Source organism: Cervus canadensis, chromosome 16 (genome assembly GCF_019320065.1).
Source record: "Cervus canadensis isolate Bull #8, Minnesota chromosome 16, ASM1932006v1, whole genome shotgun sequence".
Classification (NCBI taxonomy): Eukaryota; Metazoa; Chordata; class Mammalia; order Artiodactyla; family Cervidae; genus Cervus; species Cervus canadensis.
In genome coordinates, this window is record NC_057401.1 from 42,506,767 (window position 1) to 42,533,119 (window position 26,353).

The following is a 26,353-nucleotide window of genomic DNA, read 5'->3' on the forward strand; positions in this document are numbered from 1 at the left end:
TAATGACCTAGAAAACCATAATGGTGTGATCACTCACCCAGAGCCAGACACATGAAGTGTGAAGTCAAGTGGGCCTTAGGAAGCATCACTAAGAACATAGCTAGTAGAGGTGATGGAATTCCAGCTGAACTATTTCAAATCCTATGGGATGATGCTGTGAAAGTGCTGCACTCAATATGTCAGCAAATTTAGAAAAATCAGCAGTGGCCACAGGACTGGAAAAAGTGGGTGTTCATTCCAAACCCAAAGAAAGCCAATGCCAAAGAAAGTTTAAACTACTGCACAATTGCACGCATCTCACATACTAGCAAGATAATGCTCATAATCCTTCAAGGTAGTCTTCAACAGCACGTGAACTGAGAAATTCCAGATGTACAAACTACATTTAGAAAAGGCAGAGGAATCAGAGATGAGATCGCCAACATCCATTGGAACATAGAAAGATCAAGGGAATTCCAGAAAACATCTCCTTCACTGAACATGCACAATCCTTTGATTGTGTGAATAACAACAGACTGTGGAAAATTCTGAAAGACTAGAGAATACCAAACCACCTTACCTGCCTCCTGAGAAACCTGTATGCAGGTCAAAGAGTAACAGTTAGAACCTTACATGGAACAATGGACTGGTTCTAAATTTGGAAACTAGTGTATCGAGGCTGTAAATTGTCACCCCACTTATTTAACTTCTAGGCAGAATACATCATGTGAAGTGCCAGCCTCAATGAAGCACAAGCTGGAATCAAGATTGCTGGGAGAAATATTAAGAACCTCAGATATGCAGATGACACCACCCTTATGTCAGAAAGCAAAGAGAAACTAAAGAAGCTCTTGATAAAAGTCAAAGAGGAGAATGAAAAAGCTGGCTTAAAACTGAACATTCAAAAAACGAAGATCATGTTGTCTGGTCCCAACACTTCATGGCAAATAGATGGGGAAATAATGGAAGCAGTAGCAGACTATTTTCTCAGGCTCCAAAATCTCTGTGTATGGTGACTGCATGAAATCAAAAGATGCTTGCTCCTTGGAAGAAAAGCTACAAAAAACCTAGACAGCATATTAAAAAGCAGAGACACCACTTTGCCAAAAAATGTATGTCTAGTCAAAGCTATGGTTTTTCCAGTAGTCATGTATGAAAGTGGGATTTGGGCCATAGAGAAGGCTGAGTGCTCAAGAATTAAAGCTTTGGAACTGTGGTGCTGCAGAAGTCTCTCAAGAGTCCCTTGGACAGCAAGGAGATCACACCTGTCAATCTTAAAAGAAATCAATCCTGAATTTTTATTGGAGGGACTGATGCTGAAGCTCCAATACTTTGGCCACCAGGTATAAAGTGCAGACTTATTGGAAAAGACCCTGATGCTAGGAAAGATTGAAGGCAGGAGGAGAAGGCGATGACAGAGGATGAGGTGGTTGGATGTCATCACTGACTCAGTGGACATGAGTTTGAACAAACTCCAGGAGATATTAAAGGACAGTGAAAGCTAGTGTGCATCAGTCCATGGTGTCACAAAGAGTAGGACATGACTGAGTGACCATACACAAAGGTTAAATAAAGATAACAAAATAGATTTTTGATAAAAAGTTGTCTTCATTGATATGATAATATTTAAGTAAAAACCATAAGAATAAGGAGGAAGAGGAAGAGGGGGAAGGATAAGCAGGTAAGGAGAGAAGGAAGAGAAGAAAAATAAGGAGGAAAAAAGGAGAAAGGAGGAGAGGGAGGGGAGGGAGAGTGGCAGAGGACAGGGAGAGGGAGAAGAAGTAAAAGAAAGGGAAGGAAGAAGAGGAGGAGAGAAAAAGGAAAGGTACAGCTACATAACTATGTGCAGGAGAAACTATTTCAGTAAAACAATATAAGAAAAAATCCTTGAGATTATGTTTCTGTGGAGTATAAAATTTTTCATCTTCCAACAAATCCTTTTTTTAAAAAAAATGAAATTCAGGGTTAATTTCTGTTACATGTGTCAGAAGGCAGTTTTACTGTTAGTATCAGTAATATGTACATATGCCAAAGTAACTCTCTGAAAACTAACTTTATTCTAAAAATGCAGGGCCTATATTTTGGAGCTACTAATTCATTTTTTATTTTTTTAAATTCATTTTTTAATGTGTACTTGCGCGTGTCACTATGTATTCATTAACTAGTCTTCCATTTATCTATACCTATCTATCTACCCAATCTCTCTATCTTCTAAATGTTAGTATCAGCCATCTAATCATCTTCTGATACCTCCAAATCATGACACATATAAGTTCTTTATTTTATGTTGGAAGGTGGCACCTACTGGTGACATTTAAAATTGCTGTCAAAGTAAGTGAGCAGAAGAAATACAAAAGAAGTCCTTACCATTTGACAACTCCAAGTAAGTGTGGAAAGAAGAAATCCATCAAAAGAACTCAAGGAAATTATATCATGAGGATTGGTAAACTCAGGATAAATGTGAGTCTTTTGTGCTTTACACTCAAATTTGAAATACACCTTTTTTATTGTTGATACACAACAAATGTAGGGCTTCTCAGGTGGCACAGTGGAGAAGACTCTGCCTGCCATTGCAGGAGACACAGGAGGCATGAATTCCATCCCTGGGCCGGGAAGATCCTCTGGAGGAGGAAATGGTAATCCAATCCAGTATTCTTGCCTGAAAAATTCCATAGAAAGAGGAACCTGGACAAATATGGAGTATTTTACCTACTTTCATATTGTTTCTGGTTTTTACCTGTATTTTGTTTTTCAAATAAACGTGTGAAATCTGTGCATAAAAACAAAAACAATAACAAATTCATAACTAAAAGGAGTAAAAGAACTAAGAAATAAGTCACTAAGAAAAGTAAAAATCGGTTTCTATTGGGAGTTTCAGGGAAAACCACAAGGACAATAGTACATTTACAGATATAATTAAATATAAGTTAAATTTTAATAAAATTTGACTTAAAAATGGTGACAATGTTAGAGTCTTGCGAAATAGAACAAGGAAGTGAAAAAATAGATGAGTGATTTTAGCAAGGTTGTGTGAGGTTTTGATAAGGATTGAGTAGAGATTAAATATCCTACCAGAGTTGGATTATAAATAAGACTGAGCAGCAAAGAAATGATACTTTTGAACTGTGGTGCTAGCAAAGATTATTGAGAGTCACTTGGACTGCAAGAAAATCAAACCAGTCAATCCAAAAGGAAATCAACCCTGAATATTCATTGGAAAAGACTGATGCTGAGGCTGAAGCTCCAAAACTTTGGCCACCTGATGCGAACAGCTGACTCAGCTGATCAATGATAACAACAACAAGAGATTAAAGATAAATAGCCATATTTTATCAGTGGTGAAAAACTTGTAGTCAGAGAAAGTCAGTGTTGGTAAATAGATTTATATGATAAAGAATGATAAGGAAATAGGAGTACTTGGAATTCACATATATTATGCCGTTTGTCCAGAAAAATATTTCAGAAGATAAGAACTGGGGTGTTGACAATACTCAGGGACAACATGGAAAAATTCATTAGGAATTTTTATTTGATAATCTTTACAATTAAAGGTATGCTAGTGGGGACAAAGAAGTTCAAGGTGACTTTTAAAGTTTCTAATATGGTAATACAGTGATTCAAACAAGCAAAAGGATTAACAGACAAATCACAGAATGTAATCAAAAGAATTTAAGAATGAAGTTTGGAGATGACAATTTAGAAATTACTATGAAAAAGAAAAAGGTTGAATTGTCTATCAGATAGAATATAGAGAAATAATCCAAAAAGAAGATAAATATCAGGGAGTTCAACCCTGAATATTCATTAGAAGGACTGGTACTGAAGCTGAAGCTCCAATACTTTGGTCACCTGATGCAAAGAGTTGACTCCTTGGAAAAGATCTTGATGATGGGAAAGATTGAGGGCAAGAGAAGGGGACAACAGAGGATGAGATGGTTGGATGGCATCGCTGACCCAAGGGACATGACTTTGAGCAAACTCCAGGAGATAGTGAAGGACAGGGAAGCTTGGCATGCTGCAGTTCATGGGATTGTAAAGAGTCAGCCAGGACTTAGCAACTGAGCAGCAGCAACAAATCAGCAAGTTATTAGCATATGGATGCAATAAATTGTGTGCAATGTGAAAAAAAAAAAGGAAAAAGCCGATATAGATAATCATCAGACCAGTAACTGAGTTTGAGGTCATAACTGCCATTAGTAAGAAAAAAATTAGTGAGGAAAAAAATGGGATTATAAATAAAGAGGAAAGCAGAGGTACAATTAAAGAGAATAATAATGGAAATCAATGGCAAGTTTATTTTTTGTCTCTGTTTATTTTTACAGTTGTGGATCAGTATATCATTGTAGTTTAAGATTTTCATTTCCCTAATGACTAACTGTACTGAGCCTTTTTTTTTTTTAATGTGCTAATTAGTCATTTTTCAATCTTTTTTTGAGAAATATTTATACAAGTTCCTTGTCAATTTTCAACTTGTGTTACTTGTCTTCTTGTTGAACTGTAGGATTTTTTTATATATTTTCACATTAACTTCCAATTCCATATGTGATTTGCAAATACTTCTCCCATTCTCTGAGTTATTTTTCATTCTCTTTACAGTGTTCTTCAAAAAACTATAATGGAATATAATTTATCTATATTTTTGTTGCCTGTGTTTCTGGTATTCTATTTAAAAGTTATTGTCAAATTTATAATTATGTATATTTATATTTAGATTTTTTGTAAAATCTGTGTAATATTAACTCAAATTTAGTTGTTTGAATTGTTTTGAATGACTATTTATATGTGGTATAAAGATGGGGCTCAACTCCTTTTTTATTTTTGCATGTAGTTATCAAGTCGAAGAGACTATTTTTTCCCCATTTAATGATAAAGTTGTGTTTAAAAGTATCCAACTATTAGTGTATACCTAGCTATATCTCTTTTCAACCCTGAATTTTTGCTCCATGTATTTCGGGGCTCTGTTATTAGATATGTATACATTTATATTTGTTATATCTTCCTGATGGGTTGAAACTTTTATTAATATATAAAGATCTTTGTCTCTTGTAATCATTTTTATTTGAAATTTATTTATTCTGATAATAATAAATATACGCCAGGCCTTTTTATTTACTATTCAGATGGAAGATAGTTTTCCATGTTTTTAATTAACTTCTTTGTGTCTTTTAATCTAAAGTGATTCTCTTGTAGTAAGCATATAGATAATGTTTCTTTTTAATCCACTTTGCCAATTCCTATCTTCTAACTGGAGAGTTTAATCCATTCACTCTTAATTACTTGTAAGGAAAAATTTGATTCTGCCATTTTGCCATTTGGCTTCTGTATCTCTTGTGTATGCTTTCTTCCACTTAATTCTTCCATTACTATTTGAAAGTTGGTTTTGTAGTGCATCATTTTGATTCTCTTCTTATTGTGTTTCCCATATATTTTAAATTATTTCAATGGTTATCTTAGAAATTGCAATTGACACCCTAGACATTTAACAATCTGATTTGAACAGTACTTCCCTACTTTCAGTAGTGTCTGAACACAGCTCCTAGCCTTCTCGGTCCCTACACTTTTTATTGTTTGTGTCACAGATTACACCTTTATACACAGCTGTTGCTTCTGCTAAGTCTCTTCAGTTGTGTCCAACTCTGTGCAACCCCGTAGATGGCAGCCCACCAGGCTCCCCAGTCCCTGGGATTCTCCAGGCAAGAACACTGGAGTGGGTTGCCATTTCCTTCTCCAATGCATGAAAGTGAAAAGTAAGGTGAAGTCGCTCAGTCGTGTCCGACTCCTAGCATGTCCAGCTCCTAGTCCCATGGACTGCAACCTACCAGGCTCCTCCGTCCATGGGATTTTCCAGGCAAGAGTACTGGAGTGGGTTGCCATTGCCTTCTCTGCCTTTATACACTATATGCTCATTAATATAGGTTTATACGTTTTACGCGTTTGTATTTTAAATCATATAGTGAAGCAAAAAAAAAAAAGTTTAAAAACAAGATATAGTGATATTGGCTTTTATATTTACAAATGTAGTTTACCTTTAGCAATGTTCTTCATTTCTTCATATGGCTTGAAGTTACTATCTAGTGTTTTTTCAGTCTGAAAGATTTCCTTTAACATTTCTTGTAAGTCAGGTCTATTAGTAAAGTGGATTTCTTTAGGTTTTATGTTTTTCCTTAGCTTTTAATTTCTACTTTATCCTTAAAGGATAGTTTTGGTTGATAGCTTTTTTTTAAAATTCTATATGTTCCTATATTTGGAAATCTCAGCACTGGCCACAAGAATAGAAAAGGTCAGTTTTAATTCCAATCTCAAAGAAAGGCAATGCCAAAGAATGTGCAAACTACTGCACAATTGCACTCATCTCACACACTAGCAAAGGAATGTTCAAAATTCTCCAAGCCAGGCTTCAACAGTATGTGAACTGTGGACTTCCAGATGTTCAAGCTGGATTTAGAAAAGGCAGAGGAACAAGAGATCAAATTGCCAACATCCTTTGGATAACTGAAAAAGCAACAGAGTTCCAGAAAAACATCTGTTTCTGCTTTATTGACTATGCCAAAGCTTTTGACTGCATAGATCACAACAAACTTTGGAAAATTCTTAAAGAGATGGGAATACCAGACCACCTGACTTGTTTCCTGAGAAATCTGTATGCAGGTAAAGAAACAACAGTTAGAACTGTACATAGAACAACAGACTGGTTCCAAATTGGGAAAGGAGTACGTCAATGCTGCATATTGTCATCCTCCTTATTTAAATTGTATGCAGAGAACATCATGCAAAATGCTGGGCTGGATGAAGCACAAAGTGGAATCAAGATTGCTGGAAGAAATATCAATAACGTCAGATACACAGATGACACCACCCTTACAGCAGAAAGTGAAGAAGAACTAAAGAGCTTCTTGATGAAAGTGAAAGAGGAGAGTGGCTTAAAACTCAACATTCAGAAAACTAAAATCTTGGCATCTGGTCCCATTACTTCATGGCAAACAGATGGGGAAACAATGGAAATGGTGTAAGACTTTATTTTGGGGGGCTCCAAAATCACTGCCAAGGGTGACTGTAGCCATGAAATTAAAAGATGCTTGCTCCTTGGAAGAAAAGCTATGACCAACCTAGACAGCATATTAAAAAGCAGAGATATCACTTTACCAACAAAGGTCTGTCTAGTCAAAGCTATGGTTTTTCCAGTAGTCATGTATGGATGTGAGACTTGGACTATAAAGAAAGCTGAGCACTGAAGAATTGATAGACATAAATTTGAGTAAGCTCTGGGAGTTGGAGATGGGCAGAGAAGCCTGGTGTGCTGCAGTCCATGGGGTTGCAAAAAGTCTGACACGACTGAGCACCTGAACTGAACCGATGTTCCTATGGTAGGTACTCTGTGTTATCCCGTTGCCTTCAGGCTTCCATCCATGGTTTCAAATAAGAAATCAACTGATCATTTATGGAAGATTGTACTTTGCAAGGTACTTTTTCTTTCCTTATTTTAAATATTCTATTTTGTCTTTAGATAATTTACAATGTGCATCAATGTGAATCTCACTGAGCATATCCTGCTTGGAGTTGTTGAGTATCTCGATGTACAGTTTCATTTCCTTTGTCAAATTTGGAAAATTTTCTGCCTTTTTTGTTGTTGTTCAAGTATTCCTTCTGTCTCCGTTGCTCTGACTGTTCCTTCTTAGACTCCAATAATGGATATGTTGACCTGCTTGATGATCTTTCATAGGTTCCTTATGCTCAGTTCACTTAATTTCATTCTTTTTTCCTGTCTATCCCTAACTTTCTAATTCCAAGTGCCCTGTGTTAATTTTCACTGATTCCTTCTTTCCACCCATTCAAATTTGTTATTGGAACTTCTTAGGAAACTTTTCATTTTACTTTTTTGTACTTTTCAAGGTCAAAATTTCTGTTTGTCCCTTTAGATAATTTTTACGTCTTATTGATAGTCTCATTTAGTTCATGCACTGGTTTTGTGGTTTTCCTTAGTTCTTTACCATGGTTCACTTATCTCTTTGAACATATTTAATACAGTTGTGTTGATGTCTTTTTCTAGTAAGTCCAGTGTCTAGGCTTCCTTAGGGACATTTTGTGTCATTTTTTTTTTCTTTTGAATGGGCCATACTTTTCTCTTTCTTTGCATGCTCTGTAATTTTTCTTGTTGTTGTTGAAAATTGGACATTTAAATGTAATGATGCTACAGCTCTAGAAATTAGATGTTATTCTTCCCCAGGATTTTGATTGTTGATAGTATAGCTTGTGTTCCATCAGTTGGTTAATAATTCCCTATATTACAGGAGTAATTTTTTTAAATTGCCTTTTATTGATTCAGCATTTACTTCATTGCTGTAGGATTTTTACTGTTTTCCAGAATTCTTACATAGTTGGTTCAGATAATTTCTCTCTTTTTTATGTTTCTGTGGATAGACTGCAGTTTGGAGCTACAACTGGTAAAGAATCCAGTTGTAGCCTGCAATCCGCCTGCAGTGTGGGAGACCTGGGTTTGATCCTTGGGTTGAGAAGATCCCTGGGGAAATGAAAAGCTACCCACGCCAATATTCTGGCCTGGAGAATTCCATGAACTGTATAATCTATGGGATCACAGAGTCCAACACAACTGAATGACTTTCACTTTCATTTTCACTCCTGAATTGCAGGCAGATTCTTTACCATCCTAGCCACCAGGGAAGCCCCTCCGCCAAAAAAAAACAGCAACAGAAAGTTTGATTATTTTGTAAATTGAGAATGAGGTTTACCAATAGTTTTCCAATATTTAAATATTGTTAGTATAGATTATCTTGGAATTCTGCAGTAGGTATTTTGCTTTATTAATGAACAATGCCCAAACAGAAAATAATATAAAATTGAAAATTAATGAGTGACTTTCACATACTGGGGAAATCACATACGTACATACTCCACTATTTTGCTCATCAATTCAGTTCAGTTGCTCAGTCGTGTCTGACTCTTTGCAACCCCATGAATCGCAGCAGCCAGGCCTCCCTGTCCATCACAAACTCCTGGAGTTTACTCAAACTCATGTCCATCGAGTCAGTGATGCCATCCAGCCATCTCATCCTCTGTCGTCCCCTTCTCCTCTTGCCCCCAATCCCTCCCAGCATCAGGGTCTTTTCCAATGAGTCAACTCTTCGCATGAGGTGGCCAAAGTATTGGAGTTTCAGTTCAGCATCAGTCCTTCCAATGAACACCCAGGACTGATCTCCTTTAGGATGGACTGGTTGGATCTCCTTGCAGTCCAAGGGACTCTCAAGAGTCTTCTCCAACACCACAGTTCAAAAGCATCAATTCTTCTGTGCTCAACTTTCTTTATAGTCCAACTCTCACATCCATACATGACCACTGGAAAAACCATAGCCTTGACTAGATGGGCCTTTGTTGGCAATGTAATGTCTCTGCTTTTTTAATATGCTGTCTAGGTTGGTCATAACTTTCCTTCCAAGAAATAAGCGTCTTTTAATTTCATGGCTGCAATCACCATCTGCAGTTATTTTGGAGCCCCCAAAAATAAAGTCTGACACTGTTTCCACTGTTTCCCCATCTATTTCCCATGAAGTGATGGGACCAGATGCCATGATCTTAGTTTTCTAAAAGTTGAGCTTTAAGCCAACTTTTTCACTCTCCTCCTTCACTTTCATCAAGAGGCTTTTTAGTTCCTCTTCACTCTCTGCCATAAGGGGGGTGTCATCTGCATATCTGAGGTTATTGATATTTCTCTCGGCAATCTTGATTCCAGTTTATGCTTCATCCAGCCCAGCATTTCTCATGATGTATTCTGCATATAAGTTAAACATATCACTCCCCAAATCTGTCGTGTTAACATATTCAATCTCTCTTCCCAAAAATATATGTTTGTATTTGCTCAGATGACACCATCATTAAAGTATTTTCAGCACAGCTTCAAAATTATGACAGTGAAATTTATGTACATACAGTAATTTCATTCTTAGCCAATAGTTTATAATAAATTAACAAAGTACAGAAAGTTAAATGGGCAAGTCTAATTCTATACAGTAATTACTTCAAGACTCAACTTGCTGACCCCAGTGAAATATTGCTTTACTTTATAATTATATATTTCAGAATATTAAGGACATGAGTTGAAGTTAAAACAAATTTATTTCTACATAAAACATAAAATTATTTTCATTGCATTGTGAAAATATGTTATAGTGGCAAAATTGACTTATCAAAAAAAAAAAAAAAGATACAAAGTTATGTTAACTCCTGGCCATCTGATATGAACTATTCTTTCCCAGTAGATTTTTTGTATGATTTGACTATCTAAATTGTTAGCTCTTATTCATCTTTCTATTTAACTACTAAATAGTCATAATCAAATATTAACTGAACTTGCAGCAATTGTAATATACCCTATTCAAGACAGAACTGTCTACATAACAATAAATTTTAAAATTTACCTCTAAAAAGGTTCTCTTTGAAAAGTCAAATTTACAAAAATAAAGGCAGCCCCTATGCTTATTCACAATACCTAAGAAAATATTTTAAAATGCCTGGTGTATTTGTGTGAAAATGTGAGATGAAACTATCACACCACAAGATGGCAGATTAAGGCCACTAAAACAATGCTTCTTGCAAAAGAAAGGTTTTATTTTCTCTTTTATTTACATGTTGAAATTTTTACAGAATTTTTAATAAATAATGGAAGTTGCATATAATTCAGATGTTTACTGATTATTGGAGCTCTAGTATAAGCCAAATGTAATTTTTCAATCGAGACTGTATTTCCTATTTCGTTAAATTCAGTTCAGTTCAGTCACTCAGTCGTGTCCGACTCTTTGTGACCCCATGGACTGCAGTGTGGCAGGCTTCATTATCCATCACCAACCTTTGGATCTTGCTCAAACTCCAGTCCATCGAGTCGGTGATGCCATCCAACCATCTCATCCTCTGTCATCCCCTTCTCCTTCCACCTTCAATCTTTCCCAACATCAGGATCTTTTCCAATAAGTCAATTCTTTGTATCAGGTGGCAAGAGTATTGGAGTTTCAGCTTCAGCATCAGTCCTTCCAATGAATATTCAGAACTGATTTCCTTTAGGACTGACTGGTTGGATCTCCTTGCAGTCCAAGGGACTCTCAAGAGTCTTTACCAACACCACAGTTTGAAAGCATTAATTCTTTGGTGCTTAGCTTTCTTTATAGTCCAACTCTCACATCCATACATGACCACTGGAAAAACAATAGCTTTAACTAGACTGACCTTTGTTGGTAAAGTAATGTCTCTGCTTTTTAATATGCTGTCTAAGTTGGTCATAGCTTTTCTTCCAAGGAACAAGTGTCTTTTAATTTCATGGCTGCAGTCACCATTTGCAGTGATTTTGGAACTCCAAAAATAAAGTCTCTCACCGTTTCTATTGTTTCCCCATTTATTTGCCATGAAGTGATGGGACCAGACGCCATCATCTTAGTGTTCTGAATGTTAAGTTAAGCCAAGTTTTTGACTTTCCTCTTTCACTTTCTTTTTTTTTTTTTTTCCTCTTCCAATTTCATCAAGAGGCTCTTTAGTTCTTCACTTTCTGCCATAAAGGTGGTGTCATCTGCATATCTGAGGTTATTGATATTTATCCCAGCAAACTTTTTTCCAGCCTGTGCTTCATCCAGCCCAGCATTTCACATGATGTACTCTGCATAGAAGTTAAATAAGCAGGGTGACTATAGGCAGCATTGACATACTCCTTTCCAGATATGGAACCAGTCTCTTTCTCAATGTCTTGTTCTACGTGTTGCTTCTTGACCTGCCTACAGATTACTCAGTAGGCAGGTCAGGTGGTCTGCTAATCCCATCACTTGAAGAATTTTCCACAGTTTATTGTGATCCACACAGTCAAAGGCTTTGGTGTAGTCAATAAAACAAAAGTAGTGTTTTTCTAGAACTCTCTTGCTTTTATGATAATCCAGTGGATGTTGGCAATTTGATCTCTTGTTCCTCTGCCTTTTCTAAATCCAGCTTGAACATCTGGAATTTCACAGTTCAGGTACTGTTGAAGCCTGGCTTGGAGAATTTTGAACATTCCTTTGCTAGTGTGTGAGATGAGTGCAATTGTGCCGTAGTTTGAGCATTTGTTTGCATTGCCTTTCTTTGGAATTGGAATGATAACTGACCTTTTCCAGTCCTGTGGCCCCTGCTGAGTTTTCCAAATTTGCTGGCATATTGAGTGCAGCACTTTCACAGCATCATCTTTTAGGATTTGAAATAGCTCAACTGGAATTCCATCACCTCCACTAGCTTTGTTTGTAGTGGTGCTTCCTAAGGCCCACTTGACTTCACATTCCAGGATGTCTGGCTCTAGGGGAGTCATAACACCATCGTGGTTATTTGGTTCATGAAGTTCTTTTTTGTATAGTTCTGTGTATTCTTGCCACCTCTTCTTAATATCTTTCTGTTTCTGTTAGGTCCATACCGTTTCTGTCCTTCATTGTGACCATCTTTGCATGAAATGTTCCCTTGGCATCTCTAATTTTCTTGAAGGGATCTCCAGTCTTTCCCATTCTATTGTTTTCCTCTATTTCTTTGCATTGATCGCTGAGGAAGGCTTTCTTATCTCTCCTTGCTATTGTTTGGAACTCTGCATTCAAATGAGTATATCTTTCATTTTCTCTTTTGCCTTTAGCTTTTTTTTTTGTTATATTAGGGCATGCTATATTCTTTTAATTAAATAAAATTAATCATTTTCTATAATTTAAATGTCTAAGGATTTTCTTAAACTGCCAAATCGCCTATGTATCCAATAAACATCAAAGTGAGCACAGCACTTTTGACTTTATTTCTGAATAAAATTTACTTTTTAGGCCGCATTTGGAATCATGAGATGCTTATAGTTACTAAGAATGAACTAATGAAATAAAAACAAAAAATACTTGAAATATTTTTTACTTCGAAATAAGTTTATTTAAAATTTTTTGTGTTTTTATTTATATTCTTGGAATCTTTACCTGTATGATCCTTTCTCATCTTGAATTTTAGTCCTCCTAAGATTTGCTTATATTATAAAATGTATAATACTGATGGCAGCACAAGTGTATATATTCAATGTGTGTCTAAACTAAAAAAATTGTACATATAATTGTATATATTTTATGTAGTTTTTAATATCAATTATACCTCAACAAACCTGAGAAAAAGATAAAAGCTATTTGTTCTTTAAAGTAAATAAAATATATCTTGTATTTGTATTCTTACATTTATTTATATTTGAAATTGTATTCAAATTACCATTATGAAGTCATGACAACTACAGTATAGGAGGAAAATCTATGGTGAGGATTTGGTGAAGATGTAAATAAAGGTAGCATCTGGTGAGAAAGCTCATAGACATAAACAAATTATAAAAATATGTTTGTTTTTTTGAGGGTATAGCTAGATGTCCAATGAGGCTATGTCATAGACAATGCATTTTGTTATTATAGCTGGAGAGTGAGACTAAGAACATGTTTTCAAAGACAACTTAACTCCCCAAAAGAAATGTCTAGATGATTCAGTCAGTTTGGGGAATTCTCTTTTTTAGATGTTAAATTAGAAGCTTGTTTTAATTTGATTTAACATTTATAAAGATCAAATCTATATGAAAGATGACAAGATGGGAAGGAAGAGTCTAATTTGGGTAATAAAAATCAACTAGGAGTCTTTTCTACTACTCTTGATAAAAAAAAAAAAAAGAAAGAAAATTCAGGTATAAGAATCAAAACAGAAAGGATGCCTGATATGTTGGAGTAATTACGTAGTTAAGTGCAGGGAATTCTTAATAAATGATTAGTTTGAGGATTACTTACTTATTAATTTAGCAAATTAATTAAGCTCCTATATTATGCTTAGGCACATTTTTAAATGTTAGATTACAATTCTGAAAAGACAAAATCCAAAGCATTACACAATTTATCTTTTACTGGGAGTACATTCACTCTGATGGTTTGTTCAAGGCACAGGAAACTAAAATTGCAAACACCTTGAAACTAATATGTTTTAAATACACTTAAGAATCCCAAACTACAATACATGAATGAAAAAGGGAAAGGAAATTGGGATATATTTCCTAATATTGCCTAAAATATTAGGCAATGTTTTACAATCACCTACTAATTTGTGTATCAGCTTTGTATGGGCATTGGATATATAGAAGTAAACAAACAACATATTTTTTGACAAATTATAGAGAACTTAACTATGTTAGGGAACGGAGTAGGAACCAATGTAAGACAAATTTCTGTGGGTGTGAGGAAGAGGAAAGAGTCAAGTTTAATGCCCCCAGTGTTTTCTTAGTAAAGCCAGCTGGTTTTGTAACAATGCCGTTTATCTAGGGGCTTCCCAGGTAGTACAGTGGTAAAGAATCTTTGGTCCCTGGGTGAGGAAGATCCCCTGGAAGAGGAAATGACAACCCACTACAGTATTCTTGCCTGGAAAAATCCCATGGACAGAGGAGCCTGGTGTTCTACAGTCTACGGGGATAACAAAGTCTGGCATGACCTAGCGGCTAAGCATAGCACACACAGCCTAGATAAAAATGTCACAAACAAAGCAGTTATTGGTGAAGCATGATGGGAGAAGGCAAGTGCTGCTTTTTAAAAGAATCTGCTGTTGTATGGAACTACCAGAAGCGATCAGTACAAACTAAAATCTTATCGAAAATTATATATAGTCAATATTTTAATGGTAGAATATAAATAGAGTAAGTGATGTGTATAGTCCTATTGAAAGTTAAAAGGAAGAACATATTAGATTGAGGAAACAGAGAAAGCTTACCAATTGACATAAAGCCTCAAGAATGGGTAGGATTTTGGCAATAGTAAGGTGTGTTAGGGAGAAAATTTATTGAAGCTGAAGGCAAAACAAAGACACAATCAAAGAAAATTAAAAAGTTTAAGAGAAGGCCATTTTAGAAACAAATGGTTTATGTTTGCTTATGCATAGGATATAAATACATAGAATTAATATAGTGCAAATGTATTCATTCAACTAGGGGAGTAACTTTCATATTCTTCAGTTTTCTTATATTTTCATCTAGTCTGCATGGTATCAATGATGACGCAAAGGTAAATTGAGGTAAAGGATGAATAAGACAGGAATGAGAGCTGTGTTTCTTTCATTGACGGCATGGAGATTGTGTTTGTGTGTACAATGAAGAAAAATCTGCCTTGAACATCAACAGTTTGAGTGCATCCAGGCTAAACAATTCTTCATCATGGAGTTCTTCAGGCTGAATCCTGAACCAACAGTTTTATAGTAGTTCAGAGAGAAAAGTTTCTTAATAAAAGGCACATATTGACTTAAGGCATGCAATGCCATGCAGGGGCCAGGCTAGTCTGCATTACGGGCATAGAAATGTATAGACTTCATGGATTATTAACACATGTACGTTTACTTGCTTGAGGTTGAAGGAGTAGAAGCTTTTTAATTACCTGTGATTTGCTATGCTTTGCATGGTGAATATCTTTTTATAGTGACACACCAGGAGAGAGGTATCACCTAGCAGAGGAAAAAAAATATGCTCACAGAATATGAGAAAGAATACAAGTGAAGAACTATGCATGTAACAGTATCTTGCTAGGTACGAGTAGGTGCATGGTAATGCCATTAATCTGGATAAAAGTTTGCACATAAAGACTTTGGTGGTGCAGGGAAGAACAGAGAGTAACAGTAAATAATTTTATATACATATAAGATTATATATATGTATATTATACATATAAATAATATATAATACACAAATATATATATAATATTGTTGTTCAGTCTCAGTTGTGTCCAACTCTGCTACACCATGTACTGCAGCACGCGAGGCTTTTTTGTCTTTCATCGTCTCCCTGAGTTTGCTCAAACTCATGTGCATTGAGTCGATGATGCCATCCTACCATTTTATATATATAATTTATCGTTCTTAGGAAAGTTCTTATGGAGCACACAAGTGAGAACTCAGAGGAATTTTCATATGGTAAACACTGACACTGATTCTTACAGAAGACTTTTCTTTGATTTTTGTCTTCTGAAACAAAGGACAGAAAATGCCTTTGAATTTGCATTTCCTTCTGGTTGAACACTGAACTACAGTCAATGTTATATAATTCCATTCTCATTTCATTCTTATCTCTATTTATATGTCACTTCCTCAAACAAATCTTCACTCAAAAAAAACTAAGATATTCACCAGTCATGATTTTTGCCGTGTCCTAATTTTCTTTGTAATGATTTATTACTTCTTGGCATTATATCGTGTATGCTATTTGTCTGAAGCTATTAGTCTGAAATAATTTAATAATAATTTTGGAAGTAGGGCAGATGAACTAGATAGTGGTTATGATCTCATCTTAGCCAGTGCTACAATTAGAAAAATTGATTGGTATTAATTTTACACTATAAAGTTACTGTTAAGAATCAAAATATTCTTTGCCTGTTAGAAGGACAAAAGTTTCTTAGTTCAATCATAAATCATACAATCCTAATGCAAAATTGTTCTCCTGCTTTTGGGCTTTCTGTGCCTGCAGTTGTAAATTTATTTTGGTGACTATCAAGGCAGAAACTGACTTCATCTTTTCCTTCGTTTTCTGACTGCAAATAATTAGATTCTACAGAATATTTGGAGACTATAGCTTGTGTAGGTGTTGACCAAAAGGGCACAGGTATTAAGGCAAGATGGCACTCTATATGGTTCATTTGATGTGGTTCATTTTTTTGGTTAGATAAATCTAAATTTTTGTCATTTAGCCATTACTGAGGGAAAAGGAGATTAATGTTCTAATTTGAATTTCTCCTGTCACAGAGTATGTCTAATACCTGTTTTTCTTCCATTTTAAACTTTCATTTGCCAGTGAATGTTACTTATATTTAGTAATAAGAGATATTTACAAGAAATCATGTATAGTCTTTCAGTTTTTTATTGTCTTACCCTGAATTTTCAATGAGGCCTGACACTGGGTTAACAAGCTGTTACAGTGAAAAACTTTATGAGAGAAATTTAAATAGTATTTCAGGTTTCCAGGGATAACAACCAGCAGCTAAACCATTAAGGTAATTACAGGGACAGAGAAGTGAACTGAGGCAGTTTGTCAGACCAAGAAATAGTAGATCTAGCTAAATTGAATTATCTGAATAATAATAATAATAAAAAAAGTGAATTCTTTAAGAAACAGAGAGAAATTTTAAGCTAATCCTGAGTCCCTGGCAGTATCTCATTTTAAAAGAAGTCACTCAGGAGAATGACTTAAATGTGTTAAATGTAAAATGTGTGCTAATGTACATAAATAGTATCCGTTTCTTAAAGTATCATAATATTGGAATATTCAAATATAAATAAATTTTAAGTTTTGCTCTAAATTTGTCGTTAAAAAAGCGTAAGTAGAGCATATTTATTTTTCACCAATAAATGAAGTGATATTCATAGATAATTTAAGTATACTGATTACTAAGGAAAATGATCCATAATTAAAGGAGGATTTACCCTAATATTTTATACATACTAGGAAGAGAGAATAGATGGTTTTTGTGTTTATTTAGTTTGAAGCTTATACCACAGAAGTAATTGTTTTATATTCCACTTACCGTAGTTCAAATGCATCTTGCAGTAAATATTTCTAAAAACAAAATATGTTTTAATGATATTTTGATACATGTTTATATTTTTATCTAAAAAGGTGTTCTGTCTCAAATTTAAAATGACCTTGATTTTTTTTAACAGAACATGTAGAAAATTTGCTATGAATTCCTGAAAGGGGAGGGATGGGTAGAGGCGGGAGGGAGGTCCAAGAAGGAGGGATTGTATGTGTACATATAGCTGATTTACTTCGTGTACAGAGGAAAATAATGCAACATTGTAAAGCAATTTTACTTCAATAAAAATACTTTCAATAAATCATTCAAAGGCAATTACATGCTTTCAATTATTTGAACCTCTTTGGTTTTGTAAATTTTTAGTAATAAAAAGAGCGGAGAAATACAATTTCAGTGTTTGAATAATGTGGCACATACTATAAATTATTTCATTCTTATATATAAGTATTCAGAGAAGGGGGACACCTACACTTAACATACTTAACCTAACAATTCAATCTATTAGATTTGCATCTAGTTTCTTTGGCTGCCAGGGCAATGATTGTCACATTTAGAGAAATGTTTAAGAAACTGTCAGCCGAAGTAAGAGAATTTGATGGACTCCTCACTGTAGAAAGGAGTGATTACTGGAAATGTGATCTCTAATGCTTCAAAGTGTATTGATTTCAATTTACTTTCAATAATTTTTGTCCTAAAACTGAATGCGGACTCATTAAATTGCATAATTAGGAATAGAACTTGAAGACTCGCTACCAACTATAGGCAACATGTTCAGTTGGGAACACTGCCATTCATCCATTTACCTCCTAGTAAAATTACCTAATTCTTTAAATCTCAGAACAGAAAAGCCCTCGGGAATGAACAAAGATTACCTAGTCTATAGAAAGAGCCTACTTTAATATAACCTCATATGTAATGAGTGACTGAAAATAACAAAATTATTTTAAATTCTCATATAAATTACTTGTCTCTTTCCTTTATCTCCTCAATTTACATTTAGTTGCAGATTCTGCAGGGAGAACTGAATGCCCATGTATTATATATTGTATCACTTATGGTGACATTCTTTGTGTTACATGGATTTGAGTGTGTTCTGTTATGCCACAACCAGATTAGATTCTAGGAGATTTTAGATTTTATCTTCTTGGGTTAATTACTCTGAGTGTATGTACAGATGCAAAATAACAGGGCTTTATGGCATATGGAATTTCTGAATCTTAGTTGAACCTGGCAAATGTGACCTAGTTTCAATGATGAAAAATATTAAGTTTATAACTAGATATAAAATGAGAAGGATAATATGATAAAATCTCTTCTTATATAATAGCTAATCAGTTTATGCAGCCTTGGTCATTAAATAATAATTAATTAACCTATATTGATTAATTGAAAGGTAAATTGCACCTCTATTATAATCCACCGTATGTAAAATAGATAGCTAGTGGAACATTGATGTATAACACAGGGAGCTCAAGCCGTGCTCTGTGAGAACCCAGAGGGGTGGGATGTGGTGAGGGGGTGGGAGGGAGGTTCAAGACAGAGGGGACATATATATACTTATAACTGACTCACATTGTTGTATGGTGGAAATCAAATGCTTTACAACATTGTAAAGCAATTATTCTACAGTTAAAAGTAAAACATGAAAAGAAAGAAAAAACAGGGTAATGATCTTGTAATTTGGTTTATGGGTGTTGTCTCCATGAGAAGTGAAAACGAACAGTTTATAGAGTTATAAATCTTCCAGTTCAAGATGTTAAACTGAGCACATCAGTGAGACCCTTCTTACAGGCAAGATCTCATTTAAATTATTTTAAATGTAAAATGATTTAAATATCTAACACGCTAAAGAAAAGAAGGGGGTATCAGTATTGAGAAATTTCAATATATTTAAAAGAAGTCAATAAATAGATGGATAATTTATAAAATGTATATAAAAGCAGCAAGATGGAATATATGCAGAGAGAACTTCATAATGGGAGCATATATCGGCACTATTGAATATAGATAACAAACTTGCCGCAACAAGTAGCAAATAAGATTAGGCAAAGAAACAGCACTTTTACAAAGGGAAAGAAAATTGAGCAAAAGGAAGGGATGTTGGATAACCTGAGCTAAAGTTTTATGGAACTGCAAGGCTAATAAATTAAGCAACAGAGGTTAAAAAAATGTTATCTAGAAATATAGTAATAACTATCATGATTAGATGAAAGAAAAATAAATCATTGAAAGGAATCAATTTGGAAAGTGGTGGGCATGGGGAGAAAAAAAGGAGGGAGAAAAATCTCTTTCTTCTCATTATAATTCCTACTGTGCAATTTAACTTTTTAACACAATGGTTATGTTACTTTCACCAAAGTAACAATAATACATTAATACAAACTCTGCTCACATTTATGTCTACTCATATGAACCCAATCAATAGTGGCATGATGAACTCAGATAAATCCCATGGGAAAAATGAAGAATGCTCTTAAAAAATGGTTGAAAGTTAAACAGGGTGTGAATTATATTTTAAGATATTGTCACTTATTATGAAATATTTCTTAATTGCTAATGCTGGGAAATAATGAGCTGTGTTTGTATAAACAGTTTCCTGAAGAATAGTTATCTCCTTTCAAATGAGAACCTTAAAGTATTGTGTAACTGACCTACATGGGAAACAGAATGACTCAGGAAATAAGTTTATTCTACACAACTTAAACTCTTAGTGAATGGATACCCGTATAATCTATGTTGTTCAGTCACTAAGTCATGTTGAGGACTCCATGGACTATAGCACACCAGGCTTCCCTGTCCTTGTCCTTTCCTTCCCTGTCCTATCTCCTAGAGTTTGCTCAAACTCATATCTAGTGAGTCATTGGTGCCATCCAACCATTTTATCCTCTGTCACCCCCTTCTCCTCCTGCATTCAATATTTCCCAGCATCAGGGTCTTTTCCAATGAGTCAGCTCTTTGCGTCAGGTGGCCAAATATATTGGACCATCAGCTTCAGCATCAGTCCTTCCAGTGAATATTCAGGGTTGATTTCCTTTAGTATTTGACAGATGTCATCTCCTTGCTGTCCAAGGGACTCTCAAGAGTCTTTTCCAGCACCACAGTTTGAACGCATCAATTCTTAAGCACTCAGCCTAATTTATGGTCCAAATCTCATATCCATACATGACTATTAGAAAAGCAAAAAACATAGCTTTGACTATTGATAACTTTGCCAGCAAAGTGATGTCTCTGCTTTTTAATATGCTCACCAGGTTTGTCATAGCTTTTGTTGCAAGGAGCAAGGGTCCTTTAATTTTGTGGTTGCAGTCACTGTCTGCAGTGATTTATGGAGCCCAAGAAAATAGAATCTGTCACTGTTTCCATTCCCCCCCATCTCTTTGCCATGAAGTGATGGGACCAGATTTCATGATCTTGGTTGTCTGAATCTTGAGTCTTAAGCCAGCTTTTTCACTCTCCTCTTTCACCTTCATCAAGAGGCTCTTTAGTTCCTCTCCTATACTTATATTTTTCCATAGATATTGGCACAGTAGTAAAATATTCACATTGTGCATAGACAGTTCAGTGAACAATTAGAGTTTCTGAAAACTAAACAAATGCAAAATGACTGCATAAAATTTTTATTGGCAGTAACTGCTGGGAAATTATAGATCTGCTTCTCCAGCCTGATAAAAATACGTTTCAACACAAATTCAATCCTTGAAATAATTATTGAGAAATAAATATAAACCAAGAGCTAATATCTTTGCTCACATCATTTTGGAGTAAAACCTTTAGAACTGTCATCTGTGAATATGAAAAACAATCATATTCATGAATGGGAAACAAAGATTCATCATATTCTTGATTGGAATGGCATGCAAACTGTTTGCATCAGAAGATGCTGAGTATAAGAACAGAAGAGAATGATAACATGCCCTAAGATAGAGTAGTAAATAATATTTACTGCTCTGATTTTATAGATGATGGCTCACCTGTTCTGGGCTGAATAAATGCCACTCGCCACAGTTGTGCGAATCACAGCTGCCTGATCAGCACTTCCGTTGAGCAATAGCACAGTCAATATATCTGATTTTTATTCCAGGAAGCCTTTGTTTTTATAGATTCTAAGAAACCGTGCCACATTTAGGATTTTGTGCCAATCATACAGCTTTAGTGACTCAATTAAGGAAAGTAGAAATTTAAATCTAATGTGGATTATTTGTTTTTTATGAAATAAATTTGATAACCTTTCACAAGAAAGGATAAACCAAGCTTTCAATAGTCTGAATTATTATACAACTTTAATGGACATGCAATATCAAAAGATACCATGAAATGAAGTAAGACACAGACTAGTCACTTACTGAATCTTTTATTTTGTAGGCTGACTAAATCATGAATAATTATAGGGCTTCTCTATATATATCACTTTGCTGTACATTTTTTATTAGAAAAGAAGAATCACTTAAATATTTACTATATATTTTTAAACAATAATCCTCTATTCAGAGGTTACTTAAATTTAAGAAGCATTCATTTAAAACTTCCAGCTGCTCTATACCCTCAAACATCTAGAAAGAGAAAGTACCTACAAGTCCTATATACAAACAAAGAAAGTAAAGATAGTAAAACATAGTCAAATTTTGCTATATCTTTTGCCTTAATATTAGCTAATTTGACTAAAATTATTATTTTGATAAAGGAAAACATCCATCCCATAGTTTCCAGTTGATTTTAAGGTTAGTTTTATATATTTGTTTTAGTCACATAAATATTTAAAAATTTCAAATGTTTTTTTATGAATGCCAAAATTTGTAGATACTACTCATTCAATCACCATTATTTTTACCAGGACTGGGTTGTTCAAACTCCTCACATTCTGAAGATCTTCAACACCAAGACTTGATTGGCCTTTTGGGTTATAAACTGTATAAATTATAAAGTATTTACTGTATTTTTGGATCTTTGGAAGGCCCTTTCTAAAAAAATACATCTAGGTAAATTATTATAATTTGAAATTGTTAAAAGTATTTAAAATATTATTTGAGCATAAAATTGATCTTTGGAAATTCACATCTATAGCATATAAATGTTATATGAAAAGTTATTTTCCTTTTTTGACAAAAAATTTGTGATTTTAGTCAAACTAAGTAATGTGTAGGCAGGAAATGACAAACCAAATGCAGACATGTCAAGGTAATACTATAATATGAATTCAAATTTTTGTAAATATGAATTGAAATGTGAGAATCTCTATTTCTGCTTGTCAAATGTACACATCTACCTTTGCAGAAAGTTTTCTTTTGAACACTCAAGACAAATAACCTCAAAATTAATCCCAGACTTGAGATATAAAGCCTAAGGCCATATCATATTGCCAGAGAATCAACTTAGAATAGGAATGGTGCTGGCAATTATCTCATTTATTATTTAGGGAAAGAAGACCAGATTAAAGTGACTTGTTTATGGTCTGTTAGAGTGGGCAATAAGTGACTTCAGTAAAGAAGTCACATATCTACTAATTCATCCATTTATTTATATATCTATCCATTTATGCCTGCTTCCCTCTCTCCTTCAATTCCTTACCTACCTGTTTCAAAATACAATTTGAATACATTTCCCCAATAAAGTCTGTCATTATAGCCCATAGAAAGGTTAAATTGAATTTCAGTAACTCTCTATTTTTTCATTCATCACCAATTACAACATATTATATTATAAATATTTGAGGGTTTTTATATGTAAAGTATAATCTTTTTCTGATCCTCTCAAGGACAAAATTCTTAGTGCCTGGTACAGTTTCTAGGAGCCAGCAAGCATGTAATAACTTTACAAAAATAATAAATATGGCATGACATCCTGTACATAAATGCCAGAATATAAATAATATATATATACACTCACAAGAACTGTTTTGCTTACCACTAAATGAATTCTAATAGGTCCTACAGACATGTGACTACCCCACAGTGCTTACCCCACACATCAGATGTGCTCACATTCTTTACATAACATACCAGTACTAAGATTTATACCTAGATTCTTAATTAAATCATTACTAATTTAATCTGTATCCTTTCAATCCAATAAATCATAGCCTGAGTGAAAAGCTCTTCTAGGTTCTCTGAATCCTCATAAATTGTCAGGTCTGCCAGCCCTATGTACCCTATGCAGATCCCCAGATCACTTCCTTTGGAGAATGTGGTCCCAATTCCACATCACTCTGGTTGATCTAACAATCATAAGGCCCATCAATCGCTGATTACATATTTGGATCTCTTACAAGATAGGCTATACAACCGCTCTGTTGAGCAGAGAAGTAGAAGCATTGGAAGGAAGTGTTTGGAGTTGAATCACATGCTAAAAGTCTAGACAGATGACCTCCAAATCCTTCTGCAATTATGGTCCCAGTCCTTTCTAAGGCTGTATGTGTTAAGCAATTTCTTTTATTTGAGCTAAACTTTATATTTCTAATATTTCTTAATATTGCTTACTTTTATCAATTAAGATGCTTAAAATTGGTTCCATTTTTTTTTTTTTTTTCTATCATAGAAAGCAATAGCAGTAAATCAGGTCCTTGGTGATGGAATTTTAATATGATAAACAATAGCTAGATTGGGGATTGATTTGATTTGAAAATATGAAAGGAATTAAGAAAGTTGTACAGGTTTTTTTCCCATTGTTTACTTTTATGCAAAGATTTATCATTTCCTGAGCATTAAGAGGAAAATTACTGTAAAAAGATAGGGTGAAGAATATCAGATTGCCATTTGTGCAAGGTCTGTTCCTCTCTTTTCCTTGACGGGAAAACATTGAATCACTGATTCTCTTCATCTATATTTTTTGGTTTTGTTTTGTTTTGCCTATATATATCCTACCACTCAACAGCTCATGATTGACATCTACATTATTTCCAACTTTTTGTTACTATAAATAATGCTGTTATGAAAATTTGTATATACTTTTTTGTGTACATAGTTTCATTTTCTCTGATATATGCTTAGGAGTGGAATTACCAGATTATAGGGTAACTCTATCCTAAACCTTTCAAATACCAGTCAACTTATTTTTGAAAGCAGCTGAACCATTTTACATTCCTACCAGTAATATATGATTGGGTTCAAGTTCTCCCTATCATTGTCATTCCATACTGTTACCTGTCTTTTTATTTATTGCTATTGTAGTAAGTGTAAAGTGGTGTCTCATTGTGGTTTTAATTTTTATATTCTTAATGGCTAAGATTGTTGAGCACCTTTTTGGGTGCTTATTATACATTTTTTCTACCTTCAGAGAAATTTCTCTTCATGTTGCTTGCCTTCTATTCATCTTAGAATTGACTTCTGCATATGTGTATTATTGAGTTGTAATAATATATATTCTAAATAAAGTGCCTTATCAAATATTTTCAACTTTGTAAATAATTTCCCATTTTGTGAAATATTTCCCATTTTGTGAAATATTTCCCAATTTGTCCTTTCATTTTGTTGATATAGTCCTTTGAAGCACTGAAGCTTTCTAATTCTGATGAGGATTAATTAATTTATTGTTTATTTTGTCACTTGTAATTTCGGCAGTATTTCTAGAAAGGCTCTTTCTGACTCAAAATCACAAGGCTTAAATCTTATTCTGTTTTACAGGTTTAGCTTTCTCATTGAGGTCTGTGATACATTTTGAGTTAATTTTTGTTGTATGGGTTTGTCTTACATTTCTGCTATGGTAATCTAATTGTCTCAGAACTTTTGTTTAAAATAAAAAAAAAAACTGCTTTCTAACTGAATTGAATTGAACTCTTTTGAAAATCAATTGATCATTAATGTAAAAGTTTAGTTCTGGACTCTCAATTCTATTTTATGCTTATATGCCTATCTTTGAGTCAATACTATACCATTTTTATTTCCCTAGCTTTCTCATAAGTTTTGAATTTGCACAGTATGAGTCTCTTCTGGATTTGTTCTTTTAAAAAGTGTTTTGTCCACTCTTAATTCTTTCTATTTCCATATTAATTTTAAAATATTTGCCAATTTCTGTAAGCAAAGCACCTAGCACTGTGGTAAGAACTGTATAGACTCTGTAGATCGACTTGGGGAATATTTGAGATTGATTCCTGTTGAAAAATATATCACCGTCTCCACTAAACATTAAAAGAAAGTGACAGTGTTAGTTGCTCAGTTGTGTCCGACTCTTTGCAATCCCATGGACTGTAGCCCACCAGGCTTCTCTGTCCATGGAATTCTTCAGGCAAGAATACTGGAGTGAGTAGCCATTCCCTAATTCAGGTGATCTTGACCCAGGTATTGAATCTAAGTCTCCTGTATTGCAGGCAAATTCTTTAACTCTGAGGTACCAGAGAGGCCCAGACCTTAGAACATTCCAGTAAAAAATAGGAACTCTTTCTCACTGTCAGGTGAATAAAATGAGCAAATAAATTAGCCCTACTTTGGACAGGTGTGATATAACTTCAGTTCCTAAATAACAGATACACAAGCAGGCATTGTCAGGTCCCAACTGCAGATACATAAGTGGGCGCATCCTACATATTAAGGAGATTTTGTATCTTAGGCCAGAGTTTTGTTCTTGTCTACCTGCTAGCATTTGGACAACAGTCAATTTTCTATCTGTAAATAAGAAAGGTCAAAAAATACTTTAACTCTTTCACTGTGATCCATATGTTACCCAGAAAAGTTCCTGGACTCTTTCTTAAAAAAAGAGAAGTCTTTCAACATTACATTTTTAAACCTACTTTATGTGTTTCATACTGTCACCCTAGTGTGACACATTCAGATTTCTCCTTTGGAAATCCTCCCACAGTTTCCCCCATTATATT